This window comes from Drosophila miranda, chromosome XL (genome assembly GCF_003369915.1).
Source record: "Drosophila miranda strain MSH22 chromosome XL, D.miranda_PacBio2.1, whole genome shotgun sequence".
Taxonomy (NCBI): domain Eukaryota; kingdom Metazoa; phylum Arthropoda; class Insecta; order Diptera; family Drosophilidae; genus Drosophila; species Drosophila miranda.
Window position 1 is genome coordinate 23,705,109 of NC_046673.1, and position 17,931 is coordinate 23,723,039.

Here is a 17,931-nt window from a genome sequence, read left to right on the forward strand (position 1 = left end):
TCCCTGCAGCTGGGCTGGGGCAATTCTGTTTCTGGGTGCATGCTAAAGTGTCGTTTTCATTTGTGAACATTTTTTCAATTGCTTCGCTTTCACTTTTCACACACACAGACACACTTTTCCCCCCTGGAGTTGGCTTTGTCTTTGGCGTTCGATTTTCAAGCATTCACACGTTTGTATTTTTAGAAGCAAAATTTAAAGCCGAAGCCCCATCCAAATTGAGGGATAAGTTGTGGGATTGCTAACACCCATTTCGAAGGCCCAAGTCTCACGAATCCAAGTTGTATTCCGCCCCATCCGCCAAGGATCAATCATGGCAGTGAGAGCTAAACACATTATTCGACTTTTTCGGTTGACTTTCGGCAGTCTCCTCAAGTTGTTTCGTCGTGGAGCTGGTCGTGGATCCAAGCAGCATCATTATGTCTCATTCAAGATGCAGGATGACGAGGAGAGCTGCGACGGGAGCGATATAGAACACTACAGTGTCATCAGTACTCAAACACAGAATCCGTTCTAGGCGGAGAATAAATTACTGTGCATATGATGTGCGTTGATCTTACAAAAGTGTTGGCTTTAATTGGAAATCAATGGGGTTGGGGATAGGGTCTTTCCGAGCGACAACGAATCCCCACGATCTGTGTGTTTTGTCTGTGGGAATAGCCGATTGAAGATTGTAGTTTAACTCAAGGCGTCTTCTCCTTCACGAACGTAAAGAACATCGTATCATATGTTAGTCCTTATAGGATTCCTTGGAACCCCAAGCTCACTCACTTATTCATAATTTTTCCGATTTATTATATATGAATTTAGTTTAATTTGGGTATTTGGCTGTGCATGAACAAGATTGTTCACAGTGTATGGTCCTCTGCTTTCTATCCACCATTTGGCTGTCCGTTACTCTTGTCGTTTCTGCCCATTCTATTGCTGGTCTCTCGATCATAGAAGCCAGATGATGGGGAGCTTTATCCTTGGTGTTGCTGAGTGCGAGTAAAAGAGAAATGTATGTATGGCCCTGAATATCATTGTAGGGAATATGTGGCATAGAAAGATCATTTCTTTCGCAAGGCTTGAAATTCAGTATCTATGTGTGATTATGATGAGTGGATTGTGGGGGAAACCTTGCAATTATTAATCGAAAACCCGACACGTACTCTTCCATTTAATGAAGCTCTTAAGGCTCTTAAGGATCTTAAGGATCTTTGGGCTGTAGGTTGAGGCCCCCTTTTGCAAAGGGTCAAAGATCTCTCTGTCTATTTATCATGTTTTCTCCAACTCTCGAATGTATTTACACTTGACAGCAAATTATGCAAAAAAAATCCCAAAGTCACCCCAAGAGAATCTCCGCGCCAGGAGCAGGACTTCAAGATGCCGGATTTCTGCCCGTTCGTGCTTCTCCCCCATGATTTTGTGAAAAGCAAACTACATCCAGGACACATGCTCCACATAATTACATGGATGGATGGAAGGATGGGTGGAGGGGTCGGTGCTGGTGTCGGTCCGTTGGGGCACCCAGGGATCAGGAGGCGGCATTCCAGGTCCATTGTTTCGTCTCCCCTCAGCTGCTGCTGCTGCTGCTGCTGCTGCTGCTGCTGTTGCAAATAGAACAATGCCACATGCCTCATGCATCTAGCATTGGGCATGGGTCACCTTTCTCCTTCATCATCGTCATCATCAAGAGATGCAGAGCCGGGCGGCTCGGTTCGGCTCGACTCGGCTCCATCTTCTTTATTTTGTTCACTCAAGCGCCTTTTACTTTGTGCATAATTTCTTAAGCCTCTCCCCCATGCATGGGGAGTGCTCCCGTGTTCCAGGAGGTCGTATCTGGCGTGGAGGGTGAGTCACAAGGTCACTGCCCTTGCCGCATTGTGGCGGGGCAAGCGAGCGCCAGTAGCCTTGGAGTCACATATCATTCAAAAGATGATCCATCCACTGGTCAATGCAATGCAATTCATTAACGTTTTTCCCATTCCCTAATTTTCATTAGAGCCAAGGAAATGAAAGATTGATTCCCGTGCCACAGCCAACCCCTCGTCCCCGTCCGTCCAGCCATCCATCCTCGAGGATTCTCTCCAGTGGAGCAGATGGAGCAATCCTTTCCCTCGCAAGTACGTGTATCTTCCAGCGCCTCACTGCCTCCCTGCCTCCCCTGCCCTGTTTGTGTGTTCCATTAAGAGTAGCTCTTGGGCATGAATGAATGTCATCATCATCGTCATCCATCCCCCCGTCGCCCCGTTCGCGCATCTCCATGGGGACAAGTGGCGGGGCGGCTCACATGGGAGATCCCAATCCCAATCCCAGTCCCAGAGAGTGGAGGAGGCTAGGGTGAAAGTAAAAATTACACTTGCAACGCGCGCCCCACCCACAGATTCATTTTGTTGGGTTTTTTGTTGCATGAAGCAAACGTCAAAGGCAAAACAACAACAACAGCAACAGCAACAGAAAGAGAGAGAGAGATAGAGAGAATGAGAGAAACGTTGACGTTTGTGGTCCTCATATCCCGGGGTCCTGGTCCTGGTCCTGGTCCTGGTTCTCGTCCAGGCTAGCAGCTTGACTGACAGGGGAGATTCCCGCCAGAGCGAGGGAGAGAGAGAGTTCGTTAAACCTTTAAGCATCGAAGTTTTCATTTCTTCACACAAAATGCAGCAGCAACCCAGCACCCAGAAGGAACTACAACCGGAATGGAAAGGGAAATTCGGGTACGGGCTTGAAGCGCGCGAATCCTTCCATGGCCCCTGCCCGGGGCAGGTCGCGACTCTCTCTCTCGCTCTCTCGCTCCCGCTCTGTGGCAGATACTTTGATGCCAAGTGCGACTCCATAGGCAGCTCCTGGGTTACACTCCAAAACTTAGTGGCGCTGACAAAGCTCACACGAATACTCCAGCTCCAACTCCAAACTCCATTCCATGGGGCGTTGACAAAAGTCAATGACTGTTTGGCGGATTGTCGCATGGGGTTCCAGGGGTTCTAGGGGTTATAGTGGGGTCGAGGGGGGTGTAGGGGTGAATCAACCCAAAAGTGCGTTGCGTTAAAATTTAATTAACAAGCGTCACATCACATCACGTCACGTCACTTCACGCACTTTTCTATGAGGCCCTGAACACTTGACACCTTGAACCTCCAATTGATATTCCAACTGAGATTATTTCGAGGAGGAGGAAGCCTTAGGCTTTAGCTTTCCATTTCCATAGCCGCCGAAGGTTCAAAGATTCTTCCCTCCTTTGTTGTCTGGGGAGTGTGCAGTTCTTTCCACTGATTTCCTATCTCGGATCACACACGATCCCAAGGTTACGTTTTCCTTAACTGATCCGATCTGATCCTCCCCCCCTTGCCAACACTGATCTTCTCTACTGTGCTGTGCTGCTAATTGAGGCTTGTAAGAGTGTTTTGCTACACAGCAGAAAAAGGTTAGATTGCCACCGCTGACAGCGACACCTTTCCAAGCGATGCCACAATCTTCTTGCCTCAGAGATCACACGCGATCGATCTCTGCCACGAAAGGTGCTGCCTTCCCTGGAAGGTGTTTCTCTGGATTCACGGTAGCCGGAGAGTAACTGGGAAGCTTGACGGCTTTACTTTCTCTCTCTCTCTCTCTATCTCTCGGACATGCGATCGTGAACCCCAAAGGAATTTAAAGAGAGCTCTCTGTATTTCTCTGAGAAGTGATCTTCACTCGTTTTACAGGATCGGATCTTTCAGCATCACACATCACTATCCCCGATTCACTGATGCCATTGGTGGTTGTCTGGGAATGTTGGGGCTCCCCTTCACTTGACACCTCTTCAATGATCGAGATCAGGATGGGATCGCCAGCGAGGAATTCGTCGGAGGAGGAGCCCTCCTTGAAATCATCTGCGGACATTGTCCGCTAATTGATTTTGCCGCTTAAGTTTACAGCGCGTAAATTTCTTGCTGAAATGCAACCGAAACTGAAACCGCATCCACTGTCGTGTATCAGAGACTCCAACAGTGTTTGTGCGACTGTCCGACTGTCCGACTGCTGATGTGCCTGACCTCGAATGTCCTCTGTCCTCTGTCCCATGTCCACTGTCCGCGGGTTGATGGTAATCGGCTTATGACTGCCTGGTTTCATTGTGGTTTACCCACTGTTTGGGTTTGGGGTTTGGGGCTTGGGGTTTTGTTTTTGTAAATGATATGCGTGTCCAGCGGCAAAAGTGACAGCGCTAATGGGCAGAGATGCAGTGATGCAGAGGCTAAGGCGGAGGCTAAGGCAAAGCCCCCCATGCCATGCCATGCCACGCCATGCCACGCATAGCTAAGCTCCATCTGTTGCAGCCCCCGTGGATGATGATGAGGCTGAAGCAGAAGCTGTAGATGACGATGATGATGATGATGCGCTCAATCAGATGCGCTCAATAAACTTTGTAGCTACTTGGCATTGTTCGAATGCCAAACTGCAGTCTGGGGAGTTGCTGGGAGTGCTCAAAGGTGGGAAGCTTGGGAGCTCCGGAATCCCTCACTAAGTGGCCAAAGTGTGTCGTCGTCGTCGTCGTCGTCGTCGTCGTCGTCGTCGTCGGGAGTCGGGAGTCGGAGTCCTCTCGCTGCACGTCCCACAAGTTGTTTGTCGGTTGATTGCTGTTATGTGCTGGTATGCAACGCTTAACACGCCAAGTCAATTAAATGTTCGCTTCCGCAACTCTTGGCCTGAAAGGAAAGTGTAGCAGCAGGAGTTGTTGAAACTGATGCGGCTCCGATGATGCCTCTCCTCATCCCTCCTCTCCTCGCCTCGCCTCTCCTCTGTAGGAGGAGCAGTGGAATGGCCACTGGCACTGGCCACCAACCAGCCAACAATAAGCTCTGTTTGCAGCTCATGTTTGATGTATCGCACACACTGGGACGCAGACGCAGACGTGAACGTGGACGTGGACTCGGACTCGGACGCGTGGATGTGGACGTAGGACGTAGGACGTAGGATATGGCCTGGGGTTGGGGTCGGGGTTAGGGCTGGGGTTCGGGCTTGAGGTGGCTACGGATAAAACTGGGCCTTTGGACGGACACTGGGCAAAGTGTCGATGAAGTGTTTATGGCAAAACAGCAAACATCACAGGAGATTCCACGAGGGACACGTCGAGGGGAAAGCCGCTCGGGCAGATGGCTCCCTTTATTATTCAGTCCATTGTCTTTCTTGTCTTTAATAAAACTCTAGAATCCTTTTAAAAATATGTGCAAGTGGATCTGTTTTGCTTTGGAGAAAGTAAGTTTCAGCAGACGACACTTCTTTACAAAAATTTTAAGTGGTTTTTGAATGGTTCTTTCTTTGTTTTACAATTTAGTCACACTTACTATCAGAGTGCATGTTCTGCCGAGTTTGAGGGTCTTTTAAAATTCGTTAGATCAATAAGTTTAAAGAATACAGCCCAATTCCACAAAAATACTGGAGAATACCATAAAAAAAGCCCAACAAAATATTGAATATAAACTCAGTCGAATTCATTCGCATTCGCATTCGAAACACTCATTAATTTTGCAAGAAGGAAAGCTTGTTTCAATGTTCCAGCTCCTATGTACATCAATGAAGATACAGAGCTTATTCAGAACATATTCTTCCATTAAATAATTGTGCCGCAACTCACCGCTTTCAAAACTCTTTTTGTGAGACATGTCCCCTCTGATCCACACACGTAGCTCTCTAGGACCTCTGGCATTTAAATAATGCGTGATCACTCGTCTACGAACTGCCACATAACTGACAGAGCGGTATACATAAATTTGTTCTTTAATGTTTGGGGATACTGTAGGCTCTAAAGAGACTCTAAAAGAGTCGTTTTTTGCATGCCAACTCGATTTTCAGTCAACTTTTTATAGTTATTTGGGCTATATGCAATTGTGAGAGTGCATAAAACTCTTTCATATATCCATTCACGTATTCATACGTTCCTTCAATCGAATGCCCCTCCCTTGGGGCAAAGCCCCACCGAAAATGTTTGATGATAAATGATGCAACATGGAACATCAGCCATAGGTGAAATTGCGGCCATTTTCGTAATCTATTTGTGATTTGAAGCTAATGCTTCTGCTTGCTGGCCCTCCTGGCACTCCTCATCCTCGTCCCCCTTCAGCTCCATCTCCATGGAGAGGCATCCCCCAGATGGGGCAATGACTCGACAATTGCCGCACTGCATTGGGGCAGGCATCATTCAATTCGCGCCGCGTCATCGTTTGCATCCATTTGTGCGCGCGGAGGCTGCCGTTAGATGCAGAGTTGCAGTTGCAGTTGCAGTTGAAGCTCAAGCGGCAGCCGGAGTCGGAGCCGTAGTCGTAGTCGTAGCCGAAGTTGAAGTCATCGCTGTGGCATTAACAATTAATGTGCCACAGCGCTACTGCGCTGCTCCACTTTGGCATGCCATGCCACGCCACCCAATCTGTCCCGTGGCTCTCCTCCTGCTCTGCGGCCAAGACGTTCATTAAAAACGTTTAAGGCGGCGGGTAAATTAAAGTAATTGCGCATACGCCGTGTTAGACGAGGGAATGACAATGGCAAATTGTTTGGCATATGACAAAATGAGGCACGCCCCCCCCCCCCCCCCCCTGCCACCCATCGTCAGACATCAGACATCAAGCTTCAGCCATCTCTCGCATCTCCCGGGAGTTCGTTCTTAGAAGAAGCAAAAGAAAAAGAAGAAACATCTTTCCATCATCGCAGCCGTCATTGTGTCGGGGGGAAAGAATGCCGGTGATTGGTCGAACAAATTCTGACAGTTCTCGGGGAAGTCGGAAGAGCCTAAGGAGTGGAAAGAAGGAGCGGATCGTTGTGCGTATAGAGATGAAGTGTTCAAAGAGATTGAGGGAACATCACAGCAAGCAAGATCGATCAAATCAGATAGCGATATAGGGGCGATAGGGAATAAGCCGAATCAGAGAGAGTTGACATCCCCTTATCGACTTCAGCAGGAGCAGCAGTAGGGAGGAGAGACCAAGGGATAGTAGGAATGTCCTTCGGTAGGACAGAGCCCTTGAGAAGAAAATGCCAAGCAATGGAAGCACTGAATGGAAGGAAAGTCAATGAATTTTCTCAAGTCAGTTGCTGCCCCAAAAGATGCCATAAAAAATCGTACGCCACTCCCCCTGCGATGCAACATTACTTTCCCACAATACAATTTACACACAAAATAAAATCCCTTATTTATTTGCAACAAATACTCGCACTCGTACGAGTGTGCACTCCCCCTGTGGCATACATAAATTAGCCGGCACTAAAGCGAGTCAATTTCGTTGCACATTATGGCTCAAATTATCAATGCCCATAAAGTATTTCCTCTCCCCCTCTCCCTCTCTCCGTCTGTCTCTATCTGTCTCTCTGGAGAGCAGGGGGGCATGCAGCAAGCGCTAGAGAGCCATGTCCGTGCCGTGGTTCCTCCACACAAAATGCGTTCATCACGACGTTTCCTCTTTTGCTTTTCTCCGCCGTTTAGTACGATATAAATTTCGCGAAAATTTCACAGGGAGAGACAGGGACAGAGCTAGCGAGGTGTGGGAGTGGAAGTGGAAGAGGAAGAGGATGCTGAGACGCCCACAAATGCTAACAAGAGCGAGCGAGAGGGAGAGAGAGGCAGCATCTCTTGAGAGATTTTGTTTCGCTCGCTTCACGCTTCGAACTTTCCACCAAAAACGAAACAAAAAACTTTGCGGCAGAGCCTCTCTTTCCCCACTTTCTGTGGCAAGATCTCTTCTGGTCGCCTCTCATCTCTGGCCTGGCCTGGTCTGGCCTGGTCTGGTCCATTACACCGTTATAAATAAATGCACGTATTGCCATTACATTTCATTGTTCAACAGCCAACAGCTGCCAGCGTGCCCCAAGCCTCATCCTCATCCCCATTCCCATCCCCATCCCCATCCTCAATCTCTCTCTACTCCTCCTCCTCTCTGGATGCTCCTCCTCCTCGATGTGGCATCCCCATCCTGTTGCCTAAATGGCGTTAAATATGGCATTGATGATCATTATCAGTGAACCGAACGAATCCGCATCCCGTTTTTCTCTCCACCTTTCATACCCTTTCCGTTGGGGTGTTCGCGTTTTTACTGCACTCACACCCAAAACCGAGGGACGCTGCCGCATGACGCGCGATCTTTCGTAAACGAGATTCTGTACATGAAATGATTTTGGAATTTGAAGAAGATTACAACTGTTAGGTGTCCGCCAAGTCACTTTGCAACGTCATGCGGCAGCACCCCTCGGTTCTTCCAGGGTATTCGATGCTTCGATTCGCCGCAGTCCAAGCCCCATCTCCTGTTTCGCTTATGTTTTCCGTCGGTTTCCGTCTTGTTTCTTGTGTCTTTTGCTTTTCTTCTCTTTTTTTTTTGGTGTAATCCAATAGCCCCATCACGTCCCTGCTCCACGTTGAGGTGTTAAAAATGTTTCTCTCTTTTTTTCGGGATCTTTTCTTTCGTTTTTGTCTCTGGCTTGTGGGGCACAGAGGCACAGAGGCGCTAATGAAGTGAAGAGGCGGCGGGAGCACCGGTAAAAGCACAATTCAAATCTGACCGAAAGGCGAGAGGAGAAACCGTAAAGAAAAAAATATTAAAGAACGATTCTCGTCACGAATTAATATTTGCCATTCCTGCCGCACCCACCAGCACCTACCTCCTTCGCACTGTGCCACATGCCCTCCCTCCTTCGCTTTGGGATCCTCTGCGCCTCCTCGTTGCGGCTGCAGTCGTCTAATGAATGCCTCCAACGCCTGCCTGGTTGCCTGGTTGCCTGGTTGCCTGGTTGCCTGCCTGCCTGGTTGCCTGCCTGCTGTTGCGGCTGCTGCTTCATTCGCGATATCGGCAACGCCTACCCCAAGACTCATTTATAATTTTACGCGAATTGCCAAAGAGAGATCCCCATGGCACATCCTCATACTGCCATTGCGGTTGCAGTTGCAAGTTCTTCGACTTTGGATCCCTCGCCAGTTCATGATCGTGCTGCACGTTTTGTGGCATTATTTACGGATATACACACACACACACACACACACACTCAGTCCCTGTCCCCCCATACCCCTAATCCACAATTGACTAACAAGTTGCCGATTGGCCTGCTCCTGCTCCGGCTCCTGCTCCTGTTCCCCAGTCGTTCCCTCCCATCGCATCCCCTCCCATCCCATCCCATCCAACCATCCATCCAATTCCATGCCCATTTCATTGCTGGTTGTTCTTGCACATTAACTCCTCTGCCAATAATCATAATAATTTACGACCACCCAACAGCGACCGCGCTCTGGCTCTCTGATCTGCGAGAGAGCTCTGGAGCATCTGGAGTGGAGGATCGGAGGATCGCAGATCCCAAGGAGAAACATTTTGTAAGCGTTTTGTTGCAGGCTGCTGGGGCGTGGCTCATCTGCATCTACATGGAGGAGCAGACGCAGACACATCTATAAATGAATTCACAGTAAATTTAATCGCCGATCACTGAATTGTGTTACCTGCCACGCGACTCCAATTCGTTCCCATAGGGAGACGGAGAGGCCACGACATATGAGGCAAGTACAGGGAATGCTCGTTGGATGTCCTCTCCAATGGCAGAATGATCCTCAGATCTGCCACAAGTTTCAAAGGGAGAAGATCTTTTAGGAACTGGGGAAAAACGAGGTTATTCGGAGGATTTACTCGATGAACGGATTTTCCTGCTCTTATTATTTAAATACCATCCAGAGTAAGTTTTTTCTGGTCTTATAGTATCTTTAAGCACGGAGAGTACCTTTTTAAACATCAAACATTAGCCCTAATGAAGGCCCCACATTCAACCAAGTTTATGGTCGACTCCACCTGATAATTGGGTCGACTCTCAGCCCAAGCGTGATCTCCACGAGTGGCTCTCACTCGCCGGCTCACCGCTCCCGTTCCCATCATGAAGAGCGGCAGAAACTAAAGTAAAACTTTGGCCCCCACTTTTAGTTTTTGTGCACTCGATCGACATCGTCTAGACATCCATCCCCAGCCAGCAATAGAGAGGGCTAAATAAATATACGAGTACGAGTACGAGTGCGAGTACTCCTATATGTAAAATATAGTATAACTTTTCCGATTGATTCTGACGGGCAGGGGCTTTGTGAGTGGTTTTCGGGCTTGGGCACAACTTTCGCACATATTCGTAGTCGTTTGAATGCTGATTCCTAGCTTTGTTTTGTGGCGAGGCTTTTCCATTTGCCATTTTCCCATTTCGGTATTTGTTTAATTGTGCATAATTAATTGATTTATAAGCTCTTTGGGGGCCCCAGGGCATTGTTTGCGAAGAGCCCCGTCCGTTGGTTTTTTTGTGCTGTCTGCAAACAACCGCAAAATTCATTTCAATTTGCGGTCAAAAGGGGGGATACACCAGAAGCGCCAGACACCTGCTGACCCATGCTTCAAAGGGTGCCCGCCTCTTTGCCTCCTCACCTTCTCCCCGCTTGATTGTGCGGTCAGTGCTTTGGATCCGTAATTAATACAATTATGTACATAATATGTATGTACGTTGCATGCCCTAAACCTAAACAACATGCCCTAAACAACAAATTGAAATCGATTTCGTCTGAGGATTGAAGAAACAAGGAAGCAGGAGAACCAGAAGATTCAGAAGAATCAGGTCAGGCGGCAGCAGTTTTTGTATCTTTTGGCAGATTCCCAACGCAAAGAAATTTCATGGAGTCCCACACTCCACTCGTCTGTCTGTCAGCAGGAAGCGGCAAGTGCCACGGGATTTGTTTCCTCTTTTCGGTTGAGTGCGAAAATAATATTTAAGTACTCTCCCGAGAGAGGGACACAAGAACTGGGATGATGGTGGCTGGACAATGGGGATATCCTGTAACTCCTGTCTGAGTTGGAAATGGGATAGATAGATAGAGTAACGCTCATACATTTCAATGGTAAACGACTTTCTTAGGCTGGCTCTAGAGCAGGCTCCAGGCTCTCCTAACAACTCTGTGTTTGCAAGCACCGAAGTGACCGCTCAAAAGCTAGTTCTAGCTAGTCACTACAGTCTGTCTGTTCCTCAGTGTGGATCAAATCTCTCTCACAGAGTAAAGGGTCAGATAATATGGCTGGTCTCAGACTTATTCTTTCCACAAAAAGCTCTCTGTAGGTGAGTTTTCTTTTGCTTTAACACTATTGATTACCAATTTCGCTGTTGTTTATCGCCATGGAACATGGATTCATAGTTCACTGATTCCTCTCTCAAGAACATAATCGTCTGAAAACAATCAATGCTGTTAGCAAAACCTACTGGACTTGATTTCCATTGATTTTACTTCCTAAAAATAAATGTTTTTTGTGCGAAATTGTTTTTGTTGAAACAATGGACAAATGACGATAGTTGCGGGACAGGCAGCCACATTCGCCAGCGCAAAAACAGCAGCATCCGAGCGACTGACTCGCCCACAAGCGTCCGTCCACAGGGAGAGAGTCAACAAACCAAATTGCCAGAGTGTATGAAAAGTGTTGACAAACACGCTGATGAGTGGACAGAGAAAGCCAGTGGGGAGGAGGGGGGTAAATGGGTGGAGGAGACAGGCCGGCAGGCTGGCAGGCTGGCAAATAGTAAACAAACGCAACAATAAAAGAAAAATCAAACAAACGAATGGAGAAAAGAAAAACAAAACGAAACGAAAGCGATTACATAAATTCATTAAAATTAAAATGTTTGCAAAATGGAAGTCAGACAAACAGCAGCCACAAACAAGCCAACAGAGGGGATGGACTGCACCGGATAGGACACAGGACATGACAGCATCGGACACACGACAGTCCATCCAAACATTGAACGGGCTATCTCTGCGAGTAGATGCGGGAGCCAGCCGTTCACATGGCATATCGCGTATATGCCAGATGTCAGTTGTCCGGAGACGAAATGGAACGTGTGCCCAAGGAGACACGACTGGCAAGCGCGCTCTCTCTCTCGCTCTTAGCCCAAAAAAGAAAATCTAAAATGGCAACAGTATGCGGCAGTAGTGCCTCGACCCTTAGATACCCAGTGGAAAAATGTCCGAGGGAGGCACACACCCTTTGAAGCACCAGTTTGAAGGTTTAATTTGAGTTTTCTTGTCACTTGCTACTCGCCACTCGTTACTTGCTACTCGTCACGCGTTACTTTCTACTCGTTACTTTAGTTTACATTTAATTGGAATTTAAATATTTCCTAAGTATTCAGGGCAGAGCAGAAAAGAGAATGGGACTGAGTATGAGTATGAGAATAGAGTCCATTTCGAAGTTTAATCAAACACATACCGGCAATCATTCCGAATGCCGATTGTCTGCTGCTCTACTGCTACTGCACGGGGGATAAATCTGCGTACGAGACCTGAAGGATAAACCTCTGGCTCTGTCTCTGTCTCTGTCTCTGGTTCTGGTTCCGGGTCTGATTCAAGCAAAGGAGTCGCTAACCCAGTCGCTCGAGTCGGTCTGTCATTCTGTCTCTCACTTTGGCCAGTCATTCAAGCTGCGCCGAGGAGCGGCAGTGCTGCCGCTGCCGCTGCTGCTGTTGCATGATGATAATGCAGCATGACAATGCTAGGCCTATTCCAGGGGCCTCTCTCTCTCTCTCTCTCTCCCTCCCTCTCCCCCCGCTCATGTATTGGCAACAATAAAACACTGTGAATGACAGACAGAGGAGTTCACAAGTTCAAATGCAGACTTGGCTTAGACAACAGTCCAGCCAGCAGCCAGTCCAAGTGGTACGAATGTCCGATTCGAGGAAGAATGATGTACTGTACACTGAGGGAAATAATCCATCCCCTTTGCATCCACATTTTTTGGTTTTCTTAAAAAGGGAGATTGAAGAAGGATTTATTTAGATCACGGATTATACATAGAAAAAGCCTTTGCTTTGCTGAACCGATCCATTGTCCCTCACCTGTTTGGGTATTAGGTTTCCGGTTGCTTCTGGACCTTGAGACTTTACTAAGGACATCATTCCAAAAGCCTTCGGCTTCCATTACATAGTGTTTCTGCATAGCGTATAGTCTCTAATTGTTCGCTTTAAGGTCGAAGATTCATACATCGGATGAGTATTTTCTATAGTAACGATGGATCTCCCCTTTTGTGTACCCGATACTCAAAGAGTGTCGCGGCTCGTGTGCCTCGACTCCAAATATTTCACCTGGGTTTTTGTTGGTTTTTCTCAGTGTATGAAGGTCTGAATGACTACCAGTACGAGTCCGTGGGCCAAATTGCACTGCCATTTACAGCAGCAGAGGCCCGAACAGCAACAGCAACAGCAACAACAACTGCAACAGCAGCAGTAGAAGACTTCTTTTCAAAACCCTCATCCTTCCACCCTCCCCTTCCCCTCCTCTGTTCGCTTCATTCGCACAAAATGCTGCGTATAAAATGCGCATAAATAAAACGGTTGGTAGCCCACAGCCCGAGCAACAACAAAAACCAAGAAGAGATGAAAAAAGAAAAAATATATTAAAAAAACGCAGTGAAGAACACGACGAAGCAACGAATGCCCTACGCATCGAGAGAGAAGACAACGACGCAGCCTACGGTCTAAGCGAGCCTCCAGGGAAAAAAGAGAGAGAGAGAGAGTGAACCCTCTCTCGAAATCCGAACAGAACGAGAGGGTGAGCGCTCTCCTTTGGCTCCCCTCTAATGTGCATATGTAGTGCATGTTTAGAGGAGGTGGTTCCCCACAGGAAAGGGTATCTGCGAAATCAGCGAAAAAGAGAATGAGAATGAGAACGAGAACGAGGCTTAAGCCTAAACGGTACTTTTTCAAAATACTCTCAAAGAAGAAGACGACGATTGAGCCAAAACAACAACAAAGAAATGAGAAACGAACGGATAAAAAATGCCTTCGAAGCGCTGCGCATGCGTGGAGCGGAGCTTAAATGCTTTTGGCATACGTCAAGTGCCAGGCGAGCGTCGCCGTAGCCGTTGCCGTTGCCGTTGCCGTTGCCATCTCCTTCTCTTCTGTCTCTGTCTCTGTCTGTTCCTGTCTGTCTCCTATCCCTGTCCCTGTCTCCTGTCCGTGGCCGTGTCCATGTCCGCGTCGGCGTCCGTGTCTGGGATGTGGCCCGTGAGCTGAAGTGACGTCTCGTTTTCGTTGCTTCTGCTTCTGCTGCAGCCCTTTCCCTTTTCCCGTTTCCCGTTTCCCTGCTCCTTGTCTTCTTGCCACAAAATGTCATTCGTTGCGCCCGTTGCACGCATTCCTGCAGCTCTACCGCCGCCGCCACCGCCACCGCCGCCGCACCTTTCCCATCCTGGGGCATGCATCCTCAAGCCCATTGCCATTGGCATTTCGCATTTTTCGTTGCGTTGCGTTTCGTTTTCTGGATCTCTTTTTTTGCGGCTGGCATTCGGCATTCGGTTTCAATTAGAAATTCATGATTCCGTGTTCCCGTGCCCGTAACGGGCTTTGATGAGGCAGCTCTGCTGCTTTATTTTCCGCGGGGCATTAGAGCCTTTTGCCCACAGGCGAAATCGCACCTCCCCTTATTGATGATATTTTTTTGGGGAGTGGCCCCCCAATCGAACATTTACAAGTATCCCCCCACTGTACGAGTGTACGACTGTACGACTGTACCTCCTCGTTGACATCATTATAAAGTTTAATTTCGTGTCCGTTAGGATACGTTCTGTGGTCTGTTCCCTCTCGTGGGATTATGTGTCGAGTGTGTGTGTGTGTGCAGGGGGGGAGGGGATATATGGTAAGAAGACGAAAGGAAACCTATGGGAACCATACGATATAATTTTTCCCTTGGGTAAGGGCATCTTTCACCTCAACTTGACATTCATTTAAAGAATATTTGATGTTCCTGGAACCACGCGAAGACCCAAGGAAATCTTCGACTTACAGGAAGGAAATTTAAGGAGCACGATTGCAAAATATCCACAAGGCAAAAGTGCATTCCAACAGGGAAAATGTGTTTGAGTGGAGATATGTATGTATCTTTCAAATCGTGGAGCATAATGCAGAACCGCAGCACTTAGAACCCAGAAGTTGCCACCGATACCGTCTCCATTCAACCGACACTTTCCCGGGGATCTTGGAGTCTTCTCAGCATCAAGGATACCAAGATTCTCTCTCTCTTCCTTTCAGCCATTAATATCTAAATCGTAAAATGACAAATGCAGGCTACCTGCCACCAAACTACCACCAAAACCGCTTCTCTGTCTGCCTGCTAATGCTGCACTTGCATCATTCTGTTGCATGTGGCAAATTGCATTTAATTAACACACACAAGCACACTCTTTGGCCTGTCAACGGACGTCACCATCCATTATCATTCGCATTCAGATTCTCATCAGCGTTTTGCATTTGAAATGAAGTCGTTACAATGACGAGCTCCCTCCACTCTCCTCACTCTCTCCTCTCGCACTTGCCCCATTCATTGCCTCACTTTATGAGCGACATAATCGACGAGACGACGATTATATAATGCTGATAATTTCATTAAACACAGCACAATCCCTCAATCCAGCCACATCCATTGCAATCCTCAACTCAACCCAAATCTCATTTCACTCCACTCTTCAATTCCTTCGTCAGACAAAAAAAACAAAAACAAAATGACATGGACGCTTGCCTCTTTTTATACCCATTAATCGTCGTTGTAGAGTAGCTATCTATCAAATTGGGGGAGTTTTATTCTAATGAAAGCTAGCTGGATATTATTCAAATCAATTTTTTAAAGTCAAAATATATCGAGAAAAAATACCATCAAAAACTCAATGCTTTATATTCTTCATAACTCTAAAAAACCTTCCCAAAAAATACCGAATATAAATTGAAAATTGCATAACAGAAATCAGCAGAACATATAGTACATTTTTTTATTGGTAAAAGCTTCACTATCTCTTTTTTTAATATTTTGTGAAATATTTCATGAAGTTTACTATTCTGTTATCCTATCAGATGCCATTAATCCTTGAGGCGTATGATCCCTCGTTCTCTATCTGAGGATATAGGGTATCCCTATGGTGGGAATCAGTATCTGAATCTGCATCTGCATCTGCATCATATCTGTCTGTACTTGTTTCTCATTTAATGCTGATGAAGTGGAAATGAGATCTGACTTGCGACTCCTCCTCCAGGCACTCCTCTTGGCCTCTAGTCCCCAATCCCCTGTTAATTTGTCGCGCATTTTTTATGGCGCAAATTGTTGATTAATTTTGTTCCTTTTTTTCCCTCTGCCTCTGTGCCTATCTCCGTTGGATTAGGAGTCTGTGGAGAATGGGGATCGGGAGTCGGGAGTCGGGAGTCGGGGGGAGCCTCGTTAGAGTGCCTCCACAATGTTGTTTCTTGGCATTAGAATGGCATGTAATTTTATGGCCAGAAGAACAGAACAGAAGAACAGGCGCATAAACAACCAGAGGAAAACCATTTAAATAGTACAAATTGATAATTATTCCTCTAGCTGGGGCTGTGGCAGTGACTGTGTGGCTTAAGAGAGAACGAACCCCAGTTGGCCAATAAACAAAGTTGGGCCACAGAGACGGGTCCCGGCCCGGACCCCTCTTAAGCCACGGCCAAGAGGCAGAGCTGCCGCAATAAAAACGCCATTGAAGTCAACTCTAGTGCAAAAGTCAATGAAACTTTTATTACCAACATGCCACACGCACCCCAACCGTTTGCGAGGGCAGCAGCAGACCAGTGGGGGAGACGGGGGCGCCACAAAAGAAGTGCAACAAACGACTTTTGTTTCAGGCAAAAGTTGCGTAAAGAAGGAAAAAAACAGAAACCAGAGGAGTAGGAAAAATGTGCAGCCTCAGTGCATCGTGGGAGCACCCAATCCCCAATCCCCAATCCCCACTCCACGTTGAATGTCAACTCGGAAAACTCGGAAAGCTCGGAAAACCCCTCTTTTGCGATTAACCAAAGGGGCCACAAAGTGGCCTACTTAGCGATCTGCTCCACAGGCTTCCCCTTTGGCTGCTATTTATTGAACTGTGTTCTGTGTGGCACAGGAAGGAAGAACGAAATGAAAGGAGTTTCCGGAGCATAGCCCACGCCCTGTGGCAGGGCCTATATAGAATCCTTTTCTGGTGCAATGCATCCTTAGAACGTTCCATAATTCCATAATCACAAAGGGTATAATACTATTTATATGGACTCTTCTGACTCCTGACTCATCTGATCTCTCATTTCATTACCATCTTAAATATCTTAAGTACATAGGGACCCCCGCTGATGGATTACTTAGTTTAATTTAATCTAACGATAAAATCTATAATCAAGACAGTTGGAGGGGCTTTAGGTGCACTCCATTAAGAAGCCATAAAAACCCTTGACTTTATACGATAATAAGTGTCCCCTTCTGTACTCAGATCGGGGCCTGGCCCTTAAAAGCCATTCAACTTACCAGAAATTAATATCTAAATTTGTCTCCCGTTGGGAGATCGGAGATCGGAGATCGGCGTTCGGAGTCGTTGTCTGGTGGCAGCTGCGTTTTGGCGTTAGATTCCTCCTAGCACGTGGGTCGTTCAACTCTTCTTTGGCTCCAGATCCCAGGTCCAGCGGAATGGCAATGGCAATGGCACGGAATATATATAATTTAATTGCGTAATTAAGCGCCGACTATGAATCCTAATTCTACACCGAATTAGGTTTCGCACATCCTCTCAGGGGTGTTACCCGGGTATAATGGACACACGCGTTGCCGGTTGCAACTATCTCTCTCTCTCTCTCTCTCACTCTGCGGGTGCTGCTACCTTAGTTGTTTTTGCTTTTGCATTCAAGTCCCAGCGGAGTCTCCCGCTCTCTTGCTACTGATTTGTTTTATATTTTTCTTAGTTTAAGATGAGCTTTAAAAACGAATTTTTTGTTTGAATTGGCATCACATTGAATAGCATACGGCACTTGGTAATACCCTTGCAGATGGTATACCCTTCGAAACCCCATCAAGAATATATATTCATATATTTTACCGCAGATGCTTTAGTCCAAGATCCCACCAATCCAATCTATTTGGAAAGATTTCTCCATTAAACATTGTTGGATTACGTTCGATGTCGA